The 14,564-nt window shown below is 38.9% G+C and overlaps 2 pseudogenes; both read left to right on the top strand.

Moving 5' to 3' along the window:
* Window positions 1–3,881: 3,881 nt before the first annotated feature.
* LOC128059970 (olfactory receptor 5M3-like) lies at window positions 3,882–7,645 on the top strand (annotated as a pseudogene).
* Window positions 7,646–7,647: 2 nt separating this feature from the next.
* Window positions 7,648–8,809, top strand: LOC128059969 (olfactory receptor 5M9-like; annotated as a pseudogene).
* The last annotated feature ends 5,755 nt before the right edge of the window (window positions 8,810–14,564 follow it).

Here is a 14,564-nt window from a genome sequence, read left to right as displayed (position 1 = left end):
GTTTTCAGTGCGTCTCTATGGGTTCCAATAGGTGTGAAGTGTGTGTGTGTGTGTGTGTGCATGTGTATGTGTGTGTGTGTATGTGTGTGTGTGTGTGTGCTCAGTCATGTCCAGCTCTTTGCAATCCCATGGACTGTAACCCACCAGACTCCTCTGTCCATGGAATTTCCCGGACAAAATTACTGGAGTGGGTTTGCTATTTCCTTCTCCAGGGGATCTTTCTGAAGCAGAAATTGAACACTTGTCTCTCGTGTCTCCTGCAGGAGTTGGACACGACTGAGCGAATGAACTGAACTGAACTGAGGAGCCTGGTGGGTTACAGTCCATGAGGTCGCAAAGAGTTGGACATTACTGAGTAACTAACACTTTCACTTTCAGCATGGAAATGGAGGTAAGGAAGTTAAAGTTTTACATAGGTAGCCCCGAGGAAATGCTGGTGAAAGAGATGGTCATTTTTATATGAATTACAAAAGTAGATTCTGCTTTATCTACATCTTTGGGGCCTGAAGAATAGAATCATGAAACTCAGTCTCTTGCTAAGTGAGTTGTCTTGCCTAGATTTCTCTGTGATAAATGAGTGATCCTCCTGGCTACTTACGTTGAGAACCATATTGGTACCATAAAACCCAAGAGCATCACATGCCTTGCCTTCTCCATAGAGGGTGAGAAACGTTAAGGTGATAAAATTAATTGGCAGTTGAAAAGTATCCTGGATCAGAGGTAGGTTTCTCTGAAAGATATTAGATCCAAGACTTCTATGAGGAGTTGATTCCTATTCCTGCGGAGCACATGGATTTTCTCAAGTTAAAAGTTTTTCTCTCAAGATCCACTCAGAGCACTAGCTTATACACACCAAATATGTTTATACCAATTACCAAAGCATGGCTTAATTATAACACTAGGGCTTCTCAGCCTTAAGCTGAGATGTACCTAAGTGTTAGTTAGATACCTGCCTCTCTTCCCTGTGTCAGTCACCTATTGAAAAATCTGATAATCATTATCTTTACTGAATGAATATTTCTTGCACTTCTACCATGTGCCCCATGTGTCATGGGTCTTGGGGCAGGGTCATGTCCAAGGCTCTCTAATAAAAGGTTTATTGCAAGAGAAAAACAAGAATAGCTTTGGAAGAAAATCAGCAATTCCCTTCATAATTCTTCATAAGCAGAAGTAGGCTCTTGTTATAAGAACGGAAGGGGAAGCAGTGTGAGTATACTGATCTGGGGAGGAAAGGAAAGGAGTTTAATGGATGGGCGTAAATTGCCAGGCCAATGAGTTAAAATGATCGAATGTATATACCACTAATATTATTAACGATTTTGTGGTTGTGCAAAGGACATTTTTTTCTGTGTGTGGGAGCATGCTGCTAAGCTTGTATGATTTTAGTTCTCCACCCAGGAACCCACAACAGTGAAAGCACCTAGTCTTAACCATTGGATCACCAGGGAATTCCCACAAAGGATGTATTTTTGTTTCCCAAGTACAGAAAACCATACGCATGCATGGTAAGTCACTTCAGTTGTGTCTGAATCTTTGAGAGCCTATGGACCTGGACTGCAGCCTGCCTGACTTCTCTGTCCACGGGATTCTCTAGGCAAGAATACTGGACTGGGTAGCCATTCCCTCCTCCTCTGGGGAGTCTTCCTGATCCAAGGATCTAACTACCCAGCATCCCTTAAGTGTCCTGCATTGGCAGGCAGGGTTTTTTTTTTTTTTAACCACTAGAATGGCAACTGTCCCTAGGTTCACAAAGATTTGGACACTGCTGAAGTGACTTAGTGCATAGGCAGGTGATGAGTAGGGCAAGTTTGGACTCTGCAGCATACTTTTTGTTTTTTTAATAAAATAGCATTGTTTGGGCAATTTACAGTTAGATCTGTAAGCTACTTTTCTTGATGCTGTTCCCATGGACTGAGGATATTCATAAGCCATTCAAAATGATCCTGCAATGCATTTGGGACAAATATAACCATCCTTAAGTAACTCAAGGGAAATTGGTTCCAGGACGGCCCTTCCCACCACTCCCCAGGACACTGAAATCCACATGCTCAAGTCTCTCTTACAAAATGGTGTAATGTGTTATTATACAGACCCCATGGACTGCAGCCTGCTAGGCTCCTCTGTCTACAGAATTCTTCAGGCAAGAATATTGTAATGGGTAGCCATTCCCTTCTCTAGGGGACCTTCTAACCCAGGGATGGAACCCTGGTCTCCTACATTGCAGGCAGATTCTTCACTGTATGAGGCACCAGGGAAGCCCATTATTATAATCAATGCACATCCCAATATATATTTTGTCATCTCTAGATTGCATGTATACTTATAATATTTAGATACATCTTTACCACTCTAAATAATGACATTAATCTCCATATTTACATTACTCATCTTGTTTACTCTGCACAATGTAACAGTGGAAGATACATATTAGATTTAAATTGCTTGTTAGGTATGGAAAAGAGTCTTTATCCAGGAAATATATATAATATATGAATGTGTTTAGGTGGTTTGCCACTTCATTTTGAAGTCTACTGTGATCAGGTTGTCCCTCTTTAAATGAGTATGAGATAAGATTAAAAATAATTTTTGATCCAACATTTAGGGATGATAGATTATTTGATTAAATGGTTTACATCTCCAACCATGGAGAATATAATTATAATAAAAAGAGATAATATGATATTTTGAGTTATATTAAGTGCCCATACATATCTTAAAAATAGGTGACTACAAAATATAACAGTATTGGAAAAAAGGGATATTTAAGAAGTATTTTTGGACTTCCCTGGTGGCTCAGATGGTAAAGAATTTGCCTGAAATGCAGAAGACCCAGGTTTGAATCTTGGTTGGGAAGATCCTTGGGAGAAGGGAACCTCTACCCACTCCAGTATTCTTGCCTGGAGAATCCCATGGACAGAGGAGCCTGTGGGCTACAGTCCATGGGGTCACAAAGAGTGGCACAAAACTGAGAGACCAACATTTTCACTATTTTCTCTTTCAGTCTTGGATAAATGACCATTTATCCCATTTATTCATTTAAAATTTAAATGATTTTCATTACAAGTTTTGTTCAATCACATTTTGTAAAAACTGTGACAATGGCAACTGAGTCTGTATATTTTTCCATTTAGGTAACCTTCAGAGAGTTTGTTAAATCGCAAATGCTCAGAAATGATTTGCTGAAAGGAGTGTCAAGGTACAGCCATAGATCCATTCAGTTCAGAGCCTCAGTCATGTCCGACTCTCGACACCATGGACTACAGCACGCCAGGCTTCCTGGTCCATCAACAATTCCTGGAGGTTGCTCAAACTCAAGTCCATCAAGTCAGTGATGGCATCCAACCATCTCATCCTCTGTCATCCCCTTCTCCTCCTGCCTTCAATCTTTCCCAGCATCAGGGTCTTTTCCAATGAGTCATTTCTTCACATTAGGTGGCCAAATTATTGGAGTTTCAGCTTCAGCATCAGTCTTTGCAATGGATATTCAGGACTGATTTCCTTTAGGATGGACTGGTTGGATCTCCTTGCATTCAAAGAGACTCTCAAGAATCTTCTCCAACACTGCAGTTCATGAGCATCGTTTCTTCTGCACTCAGCTTTCTTTATGGTCCAACTCTCACATCCATATGTGACTACTGGAAAAACCATAGCTTTGACAAGATGGACCTTTCTTGGCAAACTAATATCTGCTTTTTAATATGCTGTCTAGTTTGGTCATAGCTTTTCTTCCAAGGAATACTCATAGATAATTATTAATAATTAAAATAATGGGTCCATAAATAAAAATATAAATTAATAAATAATCAATACTTGTAGTTAAAATTTGTTTCCTTTTTATTATCCCAAAAGTTTCTATCTAATATTGACCAAGAACAGAGAAAATGCTCAATTTCATCAATGTGACAGAGTTTATTCTTTTGGGACTAAGCAGTCATCAGGAATGGCAAGTTCTCTTCATCATTTTCCTGCTGGTCTACATGATCACGATGGTGGGTAATATCAGCATGATCCTGTTAATTAAGGTTGGTCCCCAACTCAGTAGCCCCATGTACTTTTTTCTGAGTCATTTGTTTTCTGTTGATATGTGGTTTTCTTCCAACATCACCCCTAAGATGTTGGAAAACCTGTTATCAGAGACAAAAACGATTTCTTATGCTGATTGTTTGGTACAGTGTTTCTTTTTTATTGCTCTTGTCCACATAGAAGTTTTTATTCTTGCTGTGATGGCCTTTGACAGACACATGGCCATTGGGAACCCTTTGCTCTATGGCAGCAAATGTCAAGGATAGTCTGTATCCGACTGATTTCTTTCCCTTATGTGTATGGTTTTCTGATTAGTCTGGCATCCACATTATTGTACAACAACATTGTACTTCTGTGGGAAGATTGACATCAACCACTTCTCATCGAATTGGCCTGTGCTGGAACCTTTGTTATATATATATATATATATATATATATATATACATATATATATATTAATATATATAACCTTTGTTATGTACAATAGTTTGAATATAAAATGACTATCCATGCCAACATTAATCTCACCCATTCTCTGGTTATAGTAATCATATCTTATACATTCATACTCATTGCCATTCTACAGATACATTTACCAGAAGGGACGCACAAGGTCCGTCTAGCTAGGGCTATGGTTTTTCCAGTGGTCATGTATGGATGTGAGAGTTGGACTATAAAGAAAGCTGAATACTGAAGAATTGATGCTTTTGAACTGTGGTGTTGGAGGAGACTCTTGAGAATCCCTTGGACTGCAAGAAGATCCAACCAGTCCATCCTAAAGGAGATTAATCCTGGGTGTTAATTGGAAGGACTGATGTTGAAGCTGAAACTCCAATACTCCAGCCACCTGATGCGAAGAGCTGACTCATTGGAAAAGACCCTGATGCTGGGCAAGATTGAGGGCATGAGGAGAAGGAGAGGACAGAGGATGAGATGGTTGCATGGCATCACCAACTCAATGGACATGGGTTTGGGTGGACTCTGGGAGTTGGTGATGGACAGAGAGGCCTGGCGTGCTGTGGTTCATGGGGTTGCAAAGAGTCAGATACGACTGAGCAACTGAACTGAACTGACTGAAAAGGACTGAATGAAAAATATACAAATGAGACAATTTAGGGAATGGAGTGAGACAAAAACAGAGCATGCTGATAAACACAGAAATCAGAAGAGGCAGGATGCACTCAGAATTGTCAAAGATTTATTTTAAGGAGGTGACTTTTTAGTTATGGGCAAGTAGCCAGCTATGTTGGAGAAGGAAATGGCAACCCACTCCAGTGTTCTTGCCTGGAGAATCCCAGGGACAGCGGAGCCTGGTGGGCTGCCATCTATGGGGTCGCACAGAGTCAGACACGACTGAAGCAACTTAGCAGCAGCAGCAGCAGCCAGCCATGTAAAATACTGAGGAAAAAGAGAATGAAAATATGAAAAATTAGAAGAGGAAATATTTCAAAAACTATAAACTTTGTGATTGTGTCATGGCTCCCTCCAACTAGTAGCAACTCACAATTTGGAAGTTGATTAATCACTGTGAACTATTTTCCTACCCCTCAAATTATTCATATGGGAATTAAATACATCATAGAGAAAATGATTTGGGCACATAACATAGGCACCGATATTTCAGTTCTGGTCCGGGTTCACCTGTACCCTATATTTTCATGATCGTAGATCTTATGGCTGCTAAGTGTGAATATCCTAAGCTAGATGAGAGTTGCTGATTTTCACTGGGGATAGAGCTAAAACCAAGAATTTTCATGTATAAAAACTCTCGACTCTGCTTAGTGAATCCATAATTACCTAATTAACAGAGTTTGACTTGGATTATTGGTACAACTAATTATAAGAAGATGAGATGGTTAGATAGCATCACCAACTCAATGGACATGAGTCTGAGCAAACTCTGGGAGATAGTGAAGGACAGAGGAACCTTGCGTGCTGCAGTCCATGGGGTCTCAAATAGCTGAATACAACTTAGTGAACTGAACAATTATGATAGAAACCAGAATCTCGTGTAGCTTGTTCAATTTCATATTACAAAACTTAGACTACTTCTAGATATAAAGTAATAAATAAATATAATATAGCAAATATATTTCACATAAATTGGTTTTGATGTTTGTAAGTTAATTATTATAAACAATTATAACTACAGCCCATTTATGTCATAATATTCTCTTAAAGCAATATTATTATGGGGATTTTAAATTCCCAAGATGATGTTAATCCTATAGATGCATCCCTAAGTACTCAGAGCAGTTTACTTCTCAGAAGACTTATCTGGGGAAAGGTATTAAATGGAGAAAACATTCCTTGAGGACATTTTCCTTGTAATGACATTAAATTTGAAAATAAATAATTAGACATATAATGGATTGTTGCTGAAAAGCAGTAGAATCTGAAATAAGACAGTAATTTTAAAAACATGGCACCTGAATTTTATTTTATATGTATATAGAATTTGTTATTGATATAATTTTGATATGGTGATTGAACCACTTGCAGTTGACTTTTCTAACTGTTAAACTGATACAGTCCATGTTGTTAAATACCTCTTACCTCATCCTGCAAGCAGCAGTAATCAAGCAAGTGAAATATATAGCTAAGTAAAATAGCACATGACTGGGATTTTCATAAGTTGAAAGCTTTGATATCATATGCTGGCATAGTGTAGAAAAGTATGTCAATGACTAGATTGTAAGACCAAGGTTTAAGACAATCATCCCGTAAAACTCTGTAGATAAGAAGATATCTTCTGGACTTCCCTGGTGGCACAGAGGGTAAGAATCTGACTACCAGTACAAGGGACACAAGTTCAATCCCTGCTTGGAGGAAGATTCCACACGCCATGGAGCAACTAAGCCCGAGTGCCACAACTACTGAGCCTGCGCCCTAGAACCTGCAAGCCACAACCTCTTCAGCCTGGTCACCTGGAGTCCGTGCTCCACAACAGGAGAAGCCACTGCAGTGAGAAGACCACACACCCCAACCAAGAGGAGCCCAGGCGCAGCCAAAAATAAATAAACACATTTTTTTTAAAAAAAGGGTATCTTCCAAGTCATAGGAAAACGAGTAAGTTAATATTGCATGTGTATCTGTGTTAATATTGACAATGAGAAGCAACGATCATACACAAAGTTAGTATTCAATGGAGTTGCAGTGATTCACTCTTTTTACTTCCCCGCTCAGCACAAAGTGGTTGTCTGACCTTGGTTGAATATTTACACTTATGAGTCTCAAGTCTTTTTCTATAAGACAATACGTTGAAATGGATTCAGTCATGCTCTGATGATTCTCAGTCTAGCTTTACTTTTACTAGAACTCTATGAGGTTAACATTATTGTAATCATTTAGCAAAAATAACTAAAACTAGTAGTATATGAATGTAATTGTCTGTTTTAGAGTTAAGAAACTAATAAATATTGCAATAATTACCTATAAGGCCTATTAAAGGAAATAAATGTGATTATATAGCCTTCCATTAGACTTTGTGCAAAGTGTACATTGATTTTTATATCATTTGAACTAGAATACTGATAAACATGACTCAAAAATTTCAAGAATAAAATAAAGCCATTTGTTTCTTTTAATTTGTCCACAGGCAATGCAAACTGGATCTAAGTGAAGGCAATGCCAAATTTCACAGATGTGACAGGATTTATTCTTCTGGGGCTGACCAATCATCAGGAGCTTCAAGTTCTCTTTTTTGTGGTGTTTCTAGTAGTTTACATGATCACTCTGATAGGGAACATTGGTAAGATTATTTTGATCAGCATCAGCCCCCAGCTTCAGAGCCCCATCTACTTTTTTCTTGAGTCATTTGTCTTTTGTGGATGTGTGGTTCTCTTCCAGTGTCACTCCGAAGATGCTGAAAAACTTACTATCAGAGACAAAACCCATTTCCTATGTGGCATGTTTGGTGCAGTGTTACTTCTTCAGAGCTCTTGTCCACGTGGAAGTATATATCTTGGCTGTGATGGCCTTTGATCCCTACATGGCCACCTGCAACCCTCTGCTTTATGGCCATAAAATCTCCAGGATTGTGTGTGCTCGTCTCATCTCTGTGCCATACATCTATGGATTCTCTGTTAGCCTAATCTGCACACTGTGGACATATGGCCTGTGCTTCTGTGGAAACTGTGAAGTCAACCACATCTATTGTGCTGACCCTCCTCTTATCAAGATTGCCTGTGGAGGGGTCCACATTAGAGAATACACCATGATTGTTATTGCTGGGATTAATTTCACATATTCCCACTCTGTGGTTCTCATTTGCTCCACCCTCATCGTAGGCCGTGCTGCACATGCACTCTGCCGATGGCAGGAGGAAGGCATTCTCCACGGTTAACATGTTTTTTGGGACTCTCAAGCATCTGCCTCCAATGCGGGAGACCTGGGTTTGAGCCCTAGGTTGGGAAGATCTTCTGGAGAAGGAAATGGTAACCCACTCCAGTACTCTTGCCTAGAGAATCCCATGGACGGAGAAGCCCCGTAGGCTACAGTCTACGGGGTTGGAAAGAGTCGGACACGGCTGAGCGATTTCACCTCACCTCACCTCATCTTCATGTATCTCGGGCCCACTGAAGAGTCTGTGGAGCAGGGGAAGATGGCGGCTGTGTTTTACACCACAGTGATTCCCATGCTGAATCCCATGATCTACAGTTTGAGGAACAAAGATGCGAAAGAGGCAGTCAACAAAGCAATCGTCAAGGCAAACGAGGCAGTGAACCCGCAGTACACAATTCCGTGTATGCCACTTCCTGTTATAAATGTCCAGACACTTAAATAACCCTGTTTACAGTAGACTGTATACAGGCAACACTTAAGTATACTCAGAGGTCCAGTCTAACACAGCGATGGTTTACCCCATGAAGGGACTCTCAGGACTAAGCCTCCTTTATCTACATATGCAAACATCCTAACCCTGACCTATTACTGTTAGTCACAGTGTGTGTAAAATTGTGCTGAGTGTAGTCACTGGATAACTGATAAATACATTTGGATAAGCACATGTTAATTTGGAGGTATCTTTGTAAGAGTTGATGATTTCTTAGGATATTTTCTATATAGAATTGCTCTTCACTTGTTTTATAAGTAATATATAAGTTCATGAGAAAAAATTAAGACTTCATCTCTTTTCCATGAATATAAAAATTGGTGAATCCTCATTTACCAAGAAAGCTTTCAATAACATTCATGCATGCATGGACTTTTGAAAACAAAAATGTATTCAGAATCTTCAACTAGTGTCATGAATTCAGAAGGTTAATTCTCAGTATGTATTGCTCTATAATTAACACTATTTGTGTTTCAAACAATCTGTTGACTCACCGTAATTCTGCTCTTTAATTTGGATTTTGGCTAGTTTTTTTCTCTTCATTTAACAGTGAAATATTTATGACTAAAGCCTATCATGTCCTTTTCATAGTTTAAAAAGATGAAGCAATATGGATTTTTATCATTTAAAATCTAACTTTTGACCAGAAGAATGTCCTGTTAAACATTTGATTGCCATGATGAAGCTATTGTTTGATTCCAAATTCTTGTCACTAACATTACATTCTTAGGTCTGTGTTTAGCTGCTTAAGTCAAGCTTTTAATAACTAGAGTGGATCAACCAGATAAGAATCTCTGTAAAACCAAATGTCGTTGCACTCAGTTCAGTACACTTCAGTCGCTCAGTCGTGTCCGACTCTTTGTGACCCCATGAATCGCAGCACGCCAGGCCTCCCTATCCATCACCAACTCCCGGAGTTCACTCAGACTCACGTCCTTCGAGTCAGTGATGCCATCCAGCCATCTCACCCTCGGTCGTCCCCTTCTTCTCCTCCCCCCAATCCCTCCCAGCATCAGAGTCTTTTCCAATGAGTCAACTCTTCACATGAGATGGCCAAAGTACTGGAGCTTCAGCTTTAGCATCATTCCCTCCAAAGAAATCCCAGGGTTGATCTCCTTTAGAATGGACTGGTTGAATCTCCGTGCAGTCCAAGGGACTCTCAAGAGTCTTCTCCAACACCACAGTTCAAACACATCAATTCTTTGGCACTCAGCTTTCTTCACAGTCCAACTCTCACATCCATACATGACTACTGGAAAAACCATATCCTTGACTAGATGGACCTTTGTTGGCAAAGTAATGTCTCTGCTTTTAAATATGCTATCTAGGTTGGTCATAACTTTTCTTCCAAGGAGTAAGCATCTTTTAATTTCATGGCTGCAGTCACCATCTGCAGTGATTTTGGAGCCCCAAAAAATAAAGTCTGACACTGTTTCCACTGTTTCCCCATCTATTTCCCATGAAGTGATGGGACCAGATGCCATGATCTTCGTTTTCTGAATGTTGAGCTTTAAGCCAACGGTTTCCTGCTCCTCTTTCACTTTCATCAAGAGGCTTTTTAGTTCTTCTTCACTTTCTGCCATAAGGGTGGTGTCATCTGCATATCTGAGGTTATTGATATTTCTCCCAGCAATCTTGATTCCAGCTTGTGTTTCTTCCAGTCCAGTGTTTCTCATGATGTACTCTGCATATAAGTTAAATAAGCAGGGTGACAATATACAGCCTTGATGTACTCCTTTTCCTATTTGGAACCAGTCTGTTGTCCCATGTCCAGTTCTAACTGTTGCTTCCTGACCTGAATATAGGTTTCTCAAGAGGCAGGTCAGGTGGTCTGGTATTCTCATCTCTTTCAGAATTTTCCACAGTTTATTGTGATCCACATTGCACTAGACATGTATTAAAATATGATTAGCACAGCTCAAACTGGTATCCATTGGTATCTGATTATAAGTTTACTATTCAATTTATGTTGATTGGTGTCCATTTAATCTACCTTCATTCTTAATATAAGTGGAATACATTTTTTGTCCTTGTTGACTCTTGCTAATAGTACCAGCATAAAAGCAAATCAGAAACAGAAGTAATTTCTCATGAATGAGCTTATTCTTGTTTAAGGGCTAATCCAATTAAAAGGGGTGCACAATTGCACATGTGTAGAAAGACTCTGAGAAGTAACATTTACTTGTGGTAATATCACTGGAAAGATGTTTTCAATTAAGCACAGAAAGTATTGTTACTCAGGCTAATTTGCTAATTGCCCACAAGCCACATTCCCTCAGATTGGCTCTGAGAAAAGGCAAATGGTGGGAGGAGAGTTCCTTTTCATAACTTTAGGTTCTGAGCAGGAAGAAAGAGTACCATTTTATTAGTATTGGAAAATACATTAACAAAGTTTTTATTTTTTAATGTTTCCAAATCACCCAAGTTTGCTTCTAACAAGTTGGTGTCAAGTATGAAACGACAAGCTGCTCAAGAAACAATCGTACTGACAGAGATCATTATAACTTGACCCTTTAAGAGCACATTTTCTGTGATCCTTATGGCAGACATATTCCTCAGTGTCCACTATTTCATGTTTTATTTTATAAGTAAAACATTTGTCATCCAGCTGTTCACCACCATTCCCATTGCCCCTTTTCAGTGTGATACAAAATGTTGTCAAGTCTTGGCAATGAGCCATCAGTAGAAAGTGATGCCTGAAACCTAAAGATCACATTTTGTATGTTAAAGCCATTAGATATGGACTTTTTTTCTCTTCCTTCCCACTTGAAAATGTTGCCACTGAAATAATCACTTTTTAGACAAAGATGGAAAACACATATTGAGGGTCTAATTGCCCTTCCCAAACCCTGTAACTCATACTGCTCCCTGAGAAAGGAATGAATTACTTTATTAAGTCACTGCATCTTGGGAGTTCACTTAGCTATAGTGCTATATTTGCTCTTATAATACTTTCCATAAACATCCTTGGCACTTCTCTGCTTCTTACCACTCACTAGGACGATTTTTACCTGAGAATGATGAAGTCTGTTCAGAAACTATTCTGGTATTGAGAGAAGGGCATCTTGTCTTCTGTTTTAACCAGAAGGAGAAAAACTGAAACTTCTGATCTATCTCAGATATTAGGTTATATATCCCTTTGTCTGGACACGACTGAGCGACTGAACTGAACTGATCTGAACTGATACCTTTGTCCTAACTACTTGGTGAATCCTTGGGCTTATTATGACCTTTAAGACCTCCAGTTTTCACATTAAATGGTTTTGGATCCCTTTTGACCTGTCATCTAGGCCATTTTGCTAGCTTTTTTTAGGTACTTACAAGTCTCTTTCTTAAGCTTAGGAAATCTCAGCTATGTTTTTTTTTTTTTTTTTTTTTTTCTGCACTGCGCTTGCAGGTGCAGATCAGGTGTGTTTTCACCAGACACTTGAGCCAGCACGTCTTTGACTGTCCTTACTTATTAGTGGAGCTTCCCCAGTGGCTCTGCGGTAAAAAATCATCTGCAAAGCAAGAGACATGGTTTCAATCCCTGGGGTAACATCCCCTGGAGAAGGAAATGCTCCAGTATTCTCACCTGGAAAATCCCATGGACAGAGGAGCCTGGCAGGTTACAGTCCATAGGGTCACACAGAGTCAAACACAACCGAGCATGCACACACTTACACGCACTTATTATGAGTGAAATTGTTCCCCCCAAAGATGTGTTAAGTTCCTAACCTGAAGAACCCCAGAGTTCGGTTATAGGGCCATGATTTGGATATAGGGTAGCTGAAGGTGCGATTGTTAATATGAAGTCATACTGGAGTAAGGTGGACTGTTAGTCCAGTGTGAGTGGTGTCCTTACAGGAGGGAAGAATCTGGACACCGATGTAGAGGGAAGATGATCATGAGAAGACAGCAGAGACTGGAAAGATGCTTATAAGCCAAGGAATGCCTGGGACCATGAGCAGCTGGGAAAAACAAGGAAGGAACCTCCTTTAGAGCTTCACAGAGAACATGGTTCTGGCAATACCTTGACTTCAGACTTGTAGGCTCCAGAAATGTGAGAAAATAAATTTTTGTTGTTCTAAATCAATGAGTGTGTGGTAGTTTGTTAATGCAGACTGATGAAACTAATATATTTCTTTACAGTATTGTTTCAATGTTAGAACTTTGGTTTTACTTTAGTCTTGTTTAGTCTCCCAGGCTACCATCCTTTCTGCTCTGGGAACTCTTCAAATAAATCTGAACTTTATTTGGTAAACATGTGGTTTTGCAGCAACCTCCCCTGAATCCAGTGTGCTACCCAGAAGGGGCACCAGATTCCTTTTGAAAGATTCACTAACCTTTAAACCCTTCTCACATTGCCAATCTCAGGTTCAGCCCTTATTCTGCAGTTTACTATATAAGCTTGCTTCTGTGCTTCTAACTATTTAAATTATACTTCGGAATTATTTTAAAAAAATAGCAACAACAAAGATATTCTCTTTTCTTGAGTTTTATCTTTGGCAATTGACAGTCATGATTTCCAAGACTGATTTCTCTGCAACTATGCTCCCTGACTCCAAAAGAAGTTGTTTTAAGAACTTGAAAATCAGGATTGTAATTCATTGCTTCTCTTCAGAATTTGTACAATTTACCTCCACTTAGAACACCATGTTGCTGCTTTAATAATGGCATATATTAAAGGCATATATTAAAATAGAGTTTAATATAAATAATTTAACATGGCAATATTGATGTCTTCACATAAATCTGAAATCTAATTTAACAATGAAGTGTGTACTACGATAACTTGGATAAAATAAGCTAAAATGTTTCTAAATAACTTATACAATCATTTTTTTTTGCCAATATTTCCCAAAATAGCAGCCTGTTCAGCATATTCAGGAATTTTTTTTATTTTGCCCTACAAGACTAGCTCACAATATCACCCACATGGTAGACACCAAACATTTGAATCTGAATTTAAAAAAAAAAAAATACATTCCAGTTGACGTTTAAGTGGGTCTTAGATTGCATCACTTTACAACCACCCCAACATAAAACTATATTCCTGACATCTGAAAGCAACCACATTTATAACTTGGTTTTAAACTACCACTTCCTGTCCCCTCAACCCATTGTAATTTCTTCAAATCCCTAAAATATAAAAGGATCTTAAGCCTTGCTGAGGGAATATAGAGTTATGTCTTCATTTTTGTTTTGATATAGAAAAAGAGAGGATGACTTTCCAAAAGCTGACCCTGATTCCCAGATCTGCATGGCAAATAATGACATCTTTTAGAACATGAGGACCATGAAATTATAGAGAGTGACTGACAGTGAATCTAGTGGGGGTCAGACGCAGAGAAGAATGATGTTTAGCAGACAGGATACAGTTGAGGAACAGCTACTGCATAGAGTGACGTGGGGGTGGACAAGAAACTTACTTTACCGCCTCCCTTTTTCTGTCTCCACAATGTATAAAATAGAAACATTTTTGAAAGCAGTGGCTAAATCTTATTATCAGTTAAATAGAAACTATCCAGGTCAAAACTATCAATTGTCACATATGCAAAGAGTAGCAATATGTTAAAAATGTGCATTGTAATCTTTTAAACCTTTCATCTTACTTATAAATTATATGTAAAATAGAACACATGTGCAAAGTCATTTTGCTCATATAAAAATGGTAAAAATAAAATTAACCTATCAAAGATAATAAAAACAACATATCGGCATATGG

Source organism: Budorcas taxicolor, chromosome 15 (genome assembly GCF_023091745.1).
Source record: "Budorcas taxicolor isolate Tak-1 chromosome 15, Takin1.1, whole genome shotgun sequence".
NCBI classification, from domain to species: domain Eukaryota; kingdom Metazoa; phylum Chordata; class Mammalia; order Artiodactyla; family Bovidae; genus Budorcas; species Budorcas taxicolor.
Note: the sequence above shows the minus strand (reverse complement) of the source record. Positions and strands in the feature narration are given on the sequence as shown.